Source organism: Strix aluco, chromosome 3, assembly GCF_031877795.1.
Source record: "Strix aluco isolate bStrAlu1 chromosome 3, bStrAlu1.hap1, whole genome shotgun sequence".
In the NCBI taxonomy this organism is placed as follows: domain Eukaryota; kingdom Metazoa; phylum Chordata; class Aves; order Strigiformes; family Strigidae; genus Strix; species Strix aluco.
The window spans coordinates 122039799-122051889 of NC_133933.1; positions in this window are offsets into that span (position 1 = coordinate 122039799).

Consider the following 12091-nt stretch of genomic DNA (forward strand, 5'->3'; position numbering starts at 1 on the left):
GCCCGTCTGCGCCGAGGCTTCCGATCACCGCCAGCGGGGGTTTCTCCCCGAAAAAATAAGGGGTTTGGGGTGTTGGGGGTGTCCTTCCTCCCTCCTGCCCGCGGATCCCAGGGACCGGCCCCCCACTCTCTGCCCGTCCCTTCGTCGCATCCGATGTTTGTGCTGCTCGGAGGAGGTTTTCTGGCAGTGTAAAACGCTGCGAGAGGTCTGCGGCAAAAAGTGCTGCTTGAAAAGAAGCGCCCTCCTGCAAATTGCCCCTTCTTCTGGAGTTAAAAGCAACTTTAGAGCTCTTCAGCGCTGCTGCGGGTTGGTCTCTGCACATCTCACCGTAGATACCAAAATTGAGGCAGGCAACCATCCCGCAAAAAATATACCACGGGCTGAATTTTATTACCCTGCTTACAGGGTCAGCGCTGGAGTTCCTGTTTGCTTTCAGTCAATTCAGTTGTCTTTTTTTTTTTTTGTTTGTTTTTTTTTGTTTGTTTTCCTCCTGTCTCTGTGCCAGCACATGTTGAAGTGTTTGCTATAAACAATGCAACTGAATGTGTGCACAAACATTATTAAAAAAAAAAAAAGGCAGTTTTTAAGAATTAATACTGCTTCTGGGAGCTGCAGGAGCACACATGGGCTGCATGACTGATGGGCACTGCATGTCCGTGGAGCAGCTGGGATAAGGGATAAGGGATATGGCCAAGCCTGCAGGCATGGCCTGTGCTGCCCCAGGACTGCTGGGGGGGGCGGGGGGTACCCAAAAAAGAGCCGTAAGGGGTGCTTCCTAGTTGCTCAGGAGGCTCTTGGTGGGTGTTGGCCCACCTCTGCCAGACCCAGGATCCCCTCCCACAGCTGTGGCCCAAAGGCTTAGTAGACCTAATTGGATATTCAATGTGGCTAAAACTGTTGTGATTTTATCACATGTCTTTAATTAGCTTGCTTTCTTTCCCCCTTTCTTAAATTACTCATGCAGCCTTCCCAGGAATGACTCCTACCATGACGCCTTTCCCTCACATGAGCCATGGCCACCATGTTCTTCTCCCCAGGATGGGGCTGATGGGCAGAAGATGACGCCCATGGGGCCCCACAGCCAAGATGGCTGCTGGCACATGAGGTGGCTGGGCAGAAAGGCGAGACGGGGTGGGAAAAGGATGCAAAAGAAAAGTCATGTGGGCACAGGGGTGCCTGGCAGGTGGCTGTGCCAGAGCAGCAGCTCCTGGGTGGGAGAGCAGGTGCTGCTGAGGGGTGGGGGGAGAGCGGCCTTTCCGAGCCATGTATTGAACCTAGCACAACCAGAACATTGGAGACGAGACTTGTGGGATGGGGTTTGGGACAGAGATGCTTGGCGCTGGGGCCTGCAGAGCGTGAGGCTGAAAATGTCGCCTGGGCTTGGTGGGCAGGTTGTGACATCCAGCTGCAATGGTGTACTGGGTCTGGCTGAGCCAGAATTGGTTTTCCCCTGTAGCAGCCCTCATGGTGCTGTGTTTTATGTCGGGAGCTGGCAGGGTGTCGATAGCACACTGGTGTTGTGGCTACTGCTGAGTAGTGCTTACACAGCACCAAGGCTCTTTCTGACATTTCCCCCCCACAGTGGGACGGGGCGGGCAAGATCTTGGGAGGGGACACAACCAGGACAGCTGACCCGAACTGACCAAAGGGATATTCCAGACCATATGACGTCTGCTCAGTATAAAGCTGGGAGAAAGGAGGAAGGGGGTGGGGTCACCCTTGGTCCCCCGAGGCAACCACTACGTGTATTGGAGCCCTGCTTCCTGAGAAGGCCCGACATCGCCTGTTCATGGGAAGGAGACAATAAATGTTTTTTTTTTTTTGCTTCCATGCGCGGACCTTTGCTTCACTTTGCTTATATTAAAACTGCTTTTGTTTTACCCACAAGGGTTGTTTTGTTTTCCTATCTTATTTTCTTTCCCCTCTTTGCCCTGTTGAGAAAAAAGGGGAAAGGGGGGGGAGTGATAGAGCGACTTGTTGGGTACCCGGCATTTAGCCAAGGTCAAACCACCACAAATGGCATCACTGGGAATCAGCAAATGCACCCTGGGCATGGCTGGTCAGCCAACCTCTCGGCTGATTTCAGGTGTAGCAGGGGCCAGTTCGGCCAAGGCTGCATCTGATGGACCCTTGCAGTCACAGAGGAGGGGGGGGAGACACTTCCACAAGGAGCACTTCTACTCCTGGGAGCAGTGGTGAGGCACCGGCGGGGTTGCATGACATAGGGGTTTCATGCCAGCATGGGCACATGTGTGTTCGGGGAGATGGTAGATCAAATAGGGCTGTGGTACTTCTTGCAGGATTTGCTAGAAAACATTTAGAGCTTGATCGAGATGTTCTGGTCGGGATCTGTGAATGGGGTAAGGGAAGAACAATGCTGCGTTTGGAAGCCAAGTGTTTTCAGTGACATTCCCGTGCCCTCTGCTTGATCATTGAAGCATGCTAAGTATTGTGGTTTCAGTCAAAAGAGCTCCATGCTGAAAAGCCAGATGAGACTTGTATGGAAAGGAGTTTCTTGGCAGCCCTGAGCTCAGGGGATGATAGGAGTTGGTTGCCTCTGCCCAGTACAGTGGAGCTGTGGGGATTTCCCAGTACTGGATCAAGGGCTTCCAGCAGTGTAGCCCAATTGAACTCAGCCTCCCCAGGGATAAGGGGCTGGTTTGAACTGTGTCCTGCCATGGGAAGAGGGGAAACACAGCCAGGGGAGGAATCCAGCCCTCTGCTTCCGCCACCACCAGAGGCAAGGGGGGAGCAGGGATGGCAACTCCTGCTTTTGAGCAACTGCCACCATTCTTCATTGCGTTCTGCAGCAGAAGCCATCGTTCTTTATCCCCTGATGAATGTGAGCATAACGCAGCAGCAGGCGCTGCCTGCCTGGCTTTCCCGTTGTCAGACCTACCCACAGTAGTGTGTGAGGATGTGGCCACTGTCACTTGTATCCTCACCTCGTATTTGCCCACCAGCAGCGGTGGAGCCTGCAGAGCAGATGACTGCCTCTTCTGAACTCAGGTGCCCTGTGTCCTTAGATGGTTTATTAATGGACTGTGACCAGATGGGGTGGGGTTAGAATAAGCTGATTCTGTTCTGAGGTCCTTAACACGGGCTGGATCATGCCCATGGCATCAAGCTGGATAGGTTCACACATCACATCTCAGTGACTTCACCTGCTGACAAACTTGTTTGAGGATGTTACAGCCTGACACCTTGGGATGGAGAAGGGGAGTATATTCCCTAATACATGGTGGGAGGTTAGAGTATATGCAAATATTGAGATTGCTCTCAGTGTACAGGCAGTTGCCTGCCTACTGGGGTCGTGGAGTTGACAGCTCATTGCTAATGGGTGCTGTCTCTGGTTGGCTTCAGAGAGTTGGCTTCCCTGCTGATGACTGCTGTTTTCTCAGTTGTTGCTTTTGTGCCAGAGGGAAAACTTTCTTTCCCCCCCCCTATTCGGTAGCTCAGTTAACTAAAGGGGACTGATAAGAATGGGAAACCCACAGCTCCTTGTGTGTTCCACTTCTTGGCTATAAGGTTTAGACAAGGCTTTGAGTGAAAGCCCTGAATCTGTGTGGTGATTGCTGAACAGGACAGAGAGGAAAGAGGCCTTCTGACGGATGGGGTAGTTACAGGATGTTAAATGAATTTAGATTGAGTCTGCCCCAGAAATTGGTTGGAGTGAAGTGGCAGATGCACCCAAAACAAGTGATGGTGTCTGGTAAGGGCTTGAATTACTGTCACTGACATTCCCTTCGGTGTCTGGATTTTTCCCATGGATGGTGCCTCAGAATGGTGAGCTGGCAACGAGAGGTCTTGATCAGTGGCCTAAAACCTGGGGATGGAAGAGGAAGGATTGTTTGTCGTGGGAGGGCCAGGATGAGGTTAGGAGAATGTGGTTGGTGGTGTATTTGGAGACTACGGAGACCAGGAAGGTTTGCAGTTTCATTCCCTGCTAGCCTGGAGCTTCTCTGCTCCTTCCCCTTTTATAGTCCCTCTGGCCAGTGCCTCTATTACCCATGGCTCACACCACATCCTCCTCTTTCTAACTCCATGCAGTAACAAAAGAGCAATCTGCCCATTCCTTAACACCGAGTGTAAGAACAAGTCTGCAGAGGAAACAGGCTGGACCTTCAACCTTGTGTTACCAAAGCTTGTCTGCCAGTCCACAACATTCGGCATCCAGTCGTCATGCTGGCTCATCTTGTGGGTGCCGAGACATTTCGGTCCCTCATTCCCAAGAGCATCACTCTTTGTTCAGGGTGGTGGCACGGAATACACTTAACTCCCTTCCCACCTCCTCTGTGCCTTGGCGAATCCTGTGCAGTTTGGTTTGGATGTCCTTTTGCACTGATGTAGAAATAATTGATTCTGACCCTTTCAAATGCTGACTGTGATTTATAGCAGGATCACCTGAACCCACCCAGTATGCTTGCACAGTGATATCTGATTTTGCTTGTTCTGTCCTGCCGCCTTTGCAGTGAGTCAGACATCTCTGAGCTACTCCATCTGCCTCCTGGCTTTCACTCCCAGGAAGTGAGAGACCAAAGGAGGCTCCCCCCTGGCCCACACCAAGGCATGGAGTGTGAAGTTAGCCTGAGGGGATGTCTGCTCTGATCTCCTTTCTTCTCCCCCATGTAATGCTCTGATGGAAGGGATGACCTTGCTTATTTGGACAAGAATAAGCCTTCTTGCAAAAACTCCGAGGTTTTTTTTTCAGCTTAAACAATGTGGTGTTTAATGGTCCAAGTGTCAGTGTAGCTGCAGTGTTGGCTTTATACTGAATCAACTGAATCAACTTGGCTGCCTCTCCCAAGAATTTGGTGGCTTTTTGTCTTCTCCTCCATCCCCTTTCCCTGTGTCCTGCTAATGAGAACTTCTGGGTGGACATTGAAAACTATATATAAATGTGTCTGTGCCACTAACCAAATATTTCTCAACCAAATTTAGCAGAGCTTCCTTTGGCAGAAGCCCAGCTGGCAGTGGCATGCCACTTTTATGATAGTTTTCATAAACAGCTGTAATAAAACCAGCTGCATTTCTTTGATGCTGTGTGTGAGGGCCTTGTAGAATCCTGCACGCTCATTACAGAGAGCCTCAGAACTGGATTTTGGGGGCTGGAGCATCAAAATCTACAGAGGGGTTTCCTATTAGCCTCCGTGGGGTTTGGCTGAAGTTACATGGATGTTGCCCACAAGAAAAGACTGACTCGCTCTCTCTTAATGAGGTCTTTTGTTATAATACTAGCTTGTACTTTCACTGTTCAACAATATTGGCCCACCAGTCTCAGGGTTTATGGACTAGGCAGGTATTTCTCAAAGCACTCACACGAATAACCACTTTTTTTCATTTGTTTTATTTTCCTTGCCCAGGGAGAGACTCTCCTGCACTTCTGTGATTCACTTACCCATGTGGTTAACTCAGGACAACTCACTTGAAGTGACTAACACTGGTTTGCAGTGCGTGATCCCTCAACCTCTGTGACCCTAAATAATCTGAGCACAGAATGGGGTTTGCCCTGGCATAAAAATGAGCATGGAGAGAAGAGTATCATGATTCCCAGGAACATACAGACAGGCGGCCAGGAGCTTCGGAGAAAAAGGAAGAAGCACAGGGAGGACAGAGCCCCCCTATTTCCATGGCACCCTCTGCTTGGTACTTGCTGACTTTCTCTCTGGCAGTCAGCCTGGCTCTTCTAGGGGGGGGGGTCCATTGATCCTGTGTTCCCACGAGGGACGGGAGCTTTCTTCAGTGCATTCACTGGGGAAACGCTGAGACCAGGACTCGCAGGTCGGATGCCTGAGCTGCAAACCCTCTGACCCTGGACGATAAGTTGGACCCTTCACAGCCGCCTGCCATCCTGCAAAATAGGGGCTGTGATACTTCACGCCTTTTTAGTGCCTCCATGACTGCTGTGAGAATAAAAATATAGTTTTAATCCTACAGCTGGCTCTGGCAGTCCCACAGAGACCCATTATTTGCCTGGGAGAGGTGAGGACTCCAGGTCAAATGAGGTATAATCTCTTATCAAAGGACTCCTGTATTTTCTCTGTGTATTCCTTTACTGTCCTGGATAGAGGCTCCTGGGTGCTCGAATAACTCACATAAAACTTTAATAAAAGTTCTCCTTGTGGGATGTGGTGCCTGTTTCTCTCTGACTGTACCAAATATACAGTGTACTCTTGAAGTTGGCTATCAGTTTTTGCATAAACCAGCGCTGTACTGCTGGTTAAAATTTCTAAATGAAGGAAAAAACGAAGGAATTTAATGAAAATACAGAAGTGTTCAGTCCAGATGAAACATGTTAACTGTATGCTTCAACACTGTCGCTTTTGAACAGCCAAGTGACTTGGGTTAGGTGTTTCTGCTACATGGAGAATTTGAGTAAGCACGTATAGCTCCAGGAATTCTGCCAAAGCAGGTTTAATACTCCTACGTATGCAAAAAAGATGTGGTGTTGGAAGAAGCAGGTGCTGTAGCAGAGCAGTCATGAGAGCCAGGTTAGGCTGCATCAGAGGTTTTAGTTCAATTTCAGCAACTACCGGTTAGAGCAAATATTTGCAACATTGTGAAAAATACTATCAGGTTTTTACTTTTAATCAAGCTGATGTGAGCTGGACCCCAGACTCAGAGGGTCTCTGAGGAATGCTATTCTTGGGCTAACTTCAGGTTTTATTGTTTACTCTTCCTACCAATTGTGACTATGCCGTGAATTTGATATGATGTAACATACAGGTTTTCTTCCTCATTAACCAGAAGGATGCATCTTGCTGTAATTATCATCCTTCATTTAGCATTTTGAGGCCACTTACCCATTTCCGCAGATATTGGCCGTCTCAGAGCTGTGTGCAGTCACTCCACTGCCGTATCCCTCCAGGCAGTACAAGTGTCTCTCAGCCTTCGCTGTCATAGCATTGATTCACCCATTGATTCCCCACCCATCCTGTCTCAGTCTTCATCCCAGACCTTCTCACGCATTCACTAGAAGGCCTTTTCCCAGCTCCTGTTGTCACCCCACCTGGGAGTGGGGTTGGTGTAGCCCCTACGCCAGGTAGGTTTGTGCTCCTGTGCCACAGGGGTGGGGCTGGTGCGAGGCTGGAGCAGAGACCAAGCTGTGCTTGAGCCATCAGCCCATCAGCATGTCTTAGTGGTGATTAACCACCACCACGAGAACATCTGCCCAGGTGGGAAGCAGGGTGCACGGCCAGGGAGCGGGCACAGGGGCGCACAGGAGGGGACATACACGGGTGAGGAACCGGAAGAAAGGAGGGGAGCAAGAGCTGTAACCCCAGTTGGGCTGTGAGGTGGGTCTCTGCAGTGCTGACCTACATGCCTGTGGGGGAGAGAGAGCTTGGGTTTCACCTTGGGTTTAAGCTCTCTGTGGCATGTGTGCATGCTGCCCACCCCACTCTGAGCAGCACTGGCTCAGACATTTTAACTGCTTAATTTTTCTGCTTTTTTGTTTCCTTTTTGAAGTTTGATTTCTTTTTAAGTGACTGTGAAGTGAGCTATACTTTACAGGGAGGCCTGGGATGAAGTTTTTGCTGTGCATAATGATCTTTTTAGTATTATTTTCTAAAGACACCACCGGGTTCCCAAGGTGCTCCTTCTCCCTTCCCCTTCTCCCAGTATTTATAATCCCAAGAGTCATTATGGTTGTTTACTACATGGTGGTTACAGCAGCTTTGAGCATGTGTGTGGTGAAGTGTATGCTTTGTTTCTCCATCTTTCATCCCATCCTATTCTGCTACATAAAGCTGTTCTCACTCCCACCCCCAACAAACCCTTTGGGCCTATTCCTGCCTTCCATCCCCTCTCTCCCCCTTTTAACCACTGATTTATAAAACGTTGCTTATTGGTTTCTGGTACCTTCTGGGTGAAGAGACCCATTGTCTATATGAAGGTGTCCAGTGCCATCTTAGATGTCCTTTTGGAGTAGAAGGCAGAGGCAAGCTCCCAGGGGATGTTCACCTGCCGTGTCCAGGTTGCCTTGGACGCTCAAGGGTCTCTCAAATGGCACCAGGTCCCTAAGTAGGCAACAGGATCTGTTCCCAATGTACGTGTCTGCATGCAAGTGCCTACACCCAAACAGCAGTGGTTTCAAACAGGGATGGTGTCTCCCCAGTAGCTTTGCTGATGGAGTGTAGCTGCGTGACCCTTGTGGGACTATCCCTTCTCAAAGTGGATAGCGGGAGCCGTGCAGTGCTTCACAGAAGTGTAGAGTGGGTGACCTTTAATGCCCTGATCAGAGCTCTGGGCTTTTGGTTCCCCACGTGTGGAGAGGGTGGCACACGGGGTAGGGCTGGGTTAGAGACCCTTTCCTAGCGGGATGCAAGCTTGTACGACTCCCAAACTGGGATGAATAATCAAACCCTTGGTTCTCATGAGGCACATGACATTTCAAGGAAATAGGAGACATCATGTGAATTTTGGAGTTCTTAAGATAGTCAGTTTTCAAACAAAAAGGCTTTTTTAAGCGCCAAATGGCCCAGTTGAATGAGATCAGTGTATAGCCTGGAGCTCTGACAGTGGTGAACCCTGCTCCATTCATCCCACCCCTCTATGCACAGACTTGGAACTGACTCCGTGGCTCGCATTGAGTTTGTCCATCCTCAGCTCTTCAGCCTAGCTTCAACCCTCAGTAATCCTTGCTTAACGAGCGATTGCTCCGATTGTTGTACCAGCCTCTGGAAACCAGTTTACATACAAAAGGTGTGGAGCAGGGAACAGCACTGAGGCAGATCCACCAGACCTGAGCCCAGCAGAGAAGCAGCTGGGCTGAATCCTTCCCCAAGATCCTAGCTTGTACAAGCAGATGGTCTCCTGAAACCTCTCCTTCTGGATTGATCCTGGTGGGGGGGAGAGAATTGCAAATACTTTCTAATGATGTATTTCAGCTCTCTTAGAGAAAGGGAGATAAGGATTATACAGGGGAGGAAAGAGCAGTCTTAATTCCCACCAAGGAACCTCTAACTTCTGGCTCTCCTGAGGTAGACAAGGAATAGGGTGTCTGTATTTGCGCTCATGGGAGAAGAGAATATAGTTGTGAATGTGCTTTCTGTCACCATCTCCCTCACAGGTCAGGCTGGCTGGTGCTTTCTGCCACCACCTCTTTCTGTGTTGCCCTTGCCGTAACGCTCCCCCTTCCTACAGTTTCCATTGGCCCTCAGTAAGCAGTTGTACATCTTTGGGGATCTTACTTCATTTTGGCATTTTAAGTGACACCTGAAACAGCTTTGCTTCCATAACACTGTGAAAAGCCCTTTGACAGGAGCAGACTGCAGTCTTGGAGCCTGAGAGGGCACAGCAAACTTGACCTGTAGGAGAGAGACCTCAGCAGGCTTAGCCAATTCCTCACCAGTCCCCACCAGTGATGCTCCTCTGCAGTGGTCAAGTACCATGGCAGCTCCGTGCTGCTGTGGATACAATCTGTAGCCAGCGACCAAAGCGTTTGTGAAACTGTAGAGTGTGTGAACCTGCCCCATGATCAGCAGACGAGCAGGCCGAGTTCCCCAAACAGCCTCCGCCACCTGAGCACTGTTGTGCTGGTGAAGGACTGTCTCCCTCCCCACCCCCCTTAGGCTCGGCTGGGAAAAGATCCGGCAGCAGAGCTGGGGAAGGGCCGCGGTGCTGCATGGCTGCCAGGAAATCTGAACCCTCCAGGCAGGTCTTAAGCTCAAACGAAGCTCATTAGGGCTGCTCCACTCAGCTCAGTAAGGGGTTTCTCCCTGTCCTGTCTAGTAAATCAGCTGTGTCACCTGCAACGCGCCCCTGACTCTTGTTTGCAGATCTAGCTACTTTAGGGGTGGGTAGGTACTGTGCAAGCAGAGGAGGAAGAGGCAGAAGGCCTCTAGTGCCCAGAGTAACGCCAGTGAGAGGGTGAACATTTTACTCCTATGTTTGTTCTTAATAACACAAGAAAGAGGGTCTTTAGAATAGGTCTTCCTGCATTTCAGCTACTATATAAAAAGCCTCTGGAGTGTTTCCAATTTGTTAATGATGGGGGAATGCTGCTCCCAAGCTGTAATTTACATTAAGTGAGTCTGGGAGAATCAAGGTGGAGACAAGGATCTCGAGAGCAGAACCTACCCACTCCCACCTGCATGCTTTAGGAGTCATGCTCCATCTTGTGCTGCTTGTGATGCAACGAATGGTTCAAGCTGTGCTAAAGGCCCAGCCCAAATTCAGGAGCAGAAAGTGAACCCGCCCAGCTCCTTGTGGTTAGCACATACTCCTGTGAAGTGAGGGAGGTGGGTTCAAAACCCTGAGGCTGATAAAGGAAACTAATTCAAGCATCTCATTTGCTGGGCAGGTTCCCTAACCACAGCGCCAGCATGCAAAAGGAGCAGGCGTCGTCCAAAGGGCCGATGGGGGAAACACTCCTGCACCACCTCACTGAGGAACACCAGCAGTTGGGTTAGAGCCCTAAACTTGGCCTTCCCTCCTGACTGTCTGCCCCTGACACAGGGTGGTAGCTTCCCGATAGCCTCGATGTTCTGAAACTTAATACATAACATTGGGTTTTGGTTCATTCTCCGATAAAGCAGTTGCTGCCTTAACAGAGGCACTGCACAGCTGGGAAACGCCCCTGTACTGTACCTGCTCTGGAGTCCCATCACCACTTGATCCTTCTGTCCTTTCCGCAGGGTAGGAGGTGACCTGCGACTGGTCTTTCCATGATAACGGTGCTGGTTTCCAACTCCTTCTGATGATGGAGTGGGGGAGGCCTGGGCTGCTCTGCCACACAGGAGTGCTGACACCCCAGGCTCATTCTGCAGCATCTCTCACATCGTCTCTTCCTGGGTGGCAGGATTTACATTTGCTAAGTTCTCCCAAACCTCTCTAGCCCAGTTCTGCACACTAGCCCTCATGGACCCAAGCAGAGCCCTGAGACGGGTATGTTATCCCTGACGGGAACCAAGTTTCCTCCTCCCCAAGCCAAGAGGTGCTTGAACTGGCAATCTCTGGGCACAGGTAAGCGCCTGTGTTTCGACACTCTTTACAATCACAGGGAATACTTCAAATTGAAACTCTTCAGGCAGAATATAAATGCTGTAGCACACACTCATCAAAACATCTGTGTTGCCTGTAGACTAATGAGACCTTGGGATCACTTCAAGTGCTACCAGTACCTTGGTACGATGTGAACCGCTGTGTTAGCGAACTGACAGACCCTCCTACCCTGTTGTGCGCTGGGGACCAGGGCTGGGACAGCTGAGATCAGACACAGCATATGGTTTTTCCCTTTCCTTCCTCAAACAGCAACGCAGAACTGCATCATCATTGAACAAAGCTACAAAACAATCTGCCACTCTCAGGATACACACGATGACCAGCCACAGCTCTCTGTACAAAATCTAGCATTAGTGCACTGCGGCCAACTGATGGCAACCATTCAGTAGCAAATTGCGCTTCTGTAGTTAGCACTGGGTTTTCTCCCAGGTGCATGACTTAGATGCAATCTGCAATTTTAATGACCGGTCACTAGATCTTAAAATGCTTTTGCAGTTGTTCTCTCAGCTCTACTTCCCTGAATGACATGGTAGGAGTTGTTGTCACCTCATTGTTTACCCATTTTCCTAGTTATTAATATGTTGAACATCAAACATACTCATGGAACAAAACTGATTGACAGATCAACCTAATTACCATGCTACTACACAGTGAGTCACAAGCATCTCCTCAAATGCCTGTTCCTTAGAGCACAGGGAAGTGTGACTAAATAGGTTTCTGAATATCCCATCAACACTCTAAAACATCTAGACATTATGCCCCCAGAAACCTCAACCTTCCCCATACTCTGATGAAAAAGTATCAGTGGATCTATCAGTGATGGAGGTAATATTATGGTGGTTCTGTCCATAAGGGGGCACTTAGGTGAGTTAGTTTAACACCAAAAAGCAGACTCACTTCCCCTGCAGTTGGGCAGACCATTTCGCTCCACACCTTAAGCTAAAAATGGTCCTTAAAAAAAATCCTGAGCAGTAACAGAAATGAGTGTGGATCCAATGCCAGACAGCTAACAATCTCTTAAATGCTCAAGAACTCATCCTGGATCCACGGGTATATGAAGAAACTGGTCATCAGGCTGTGACCTTAA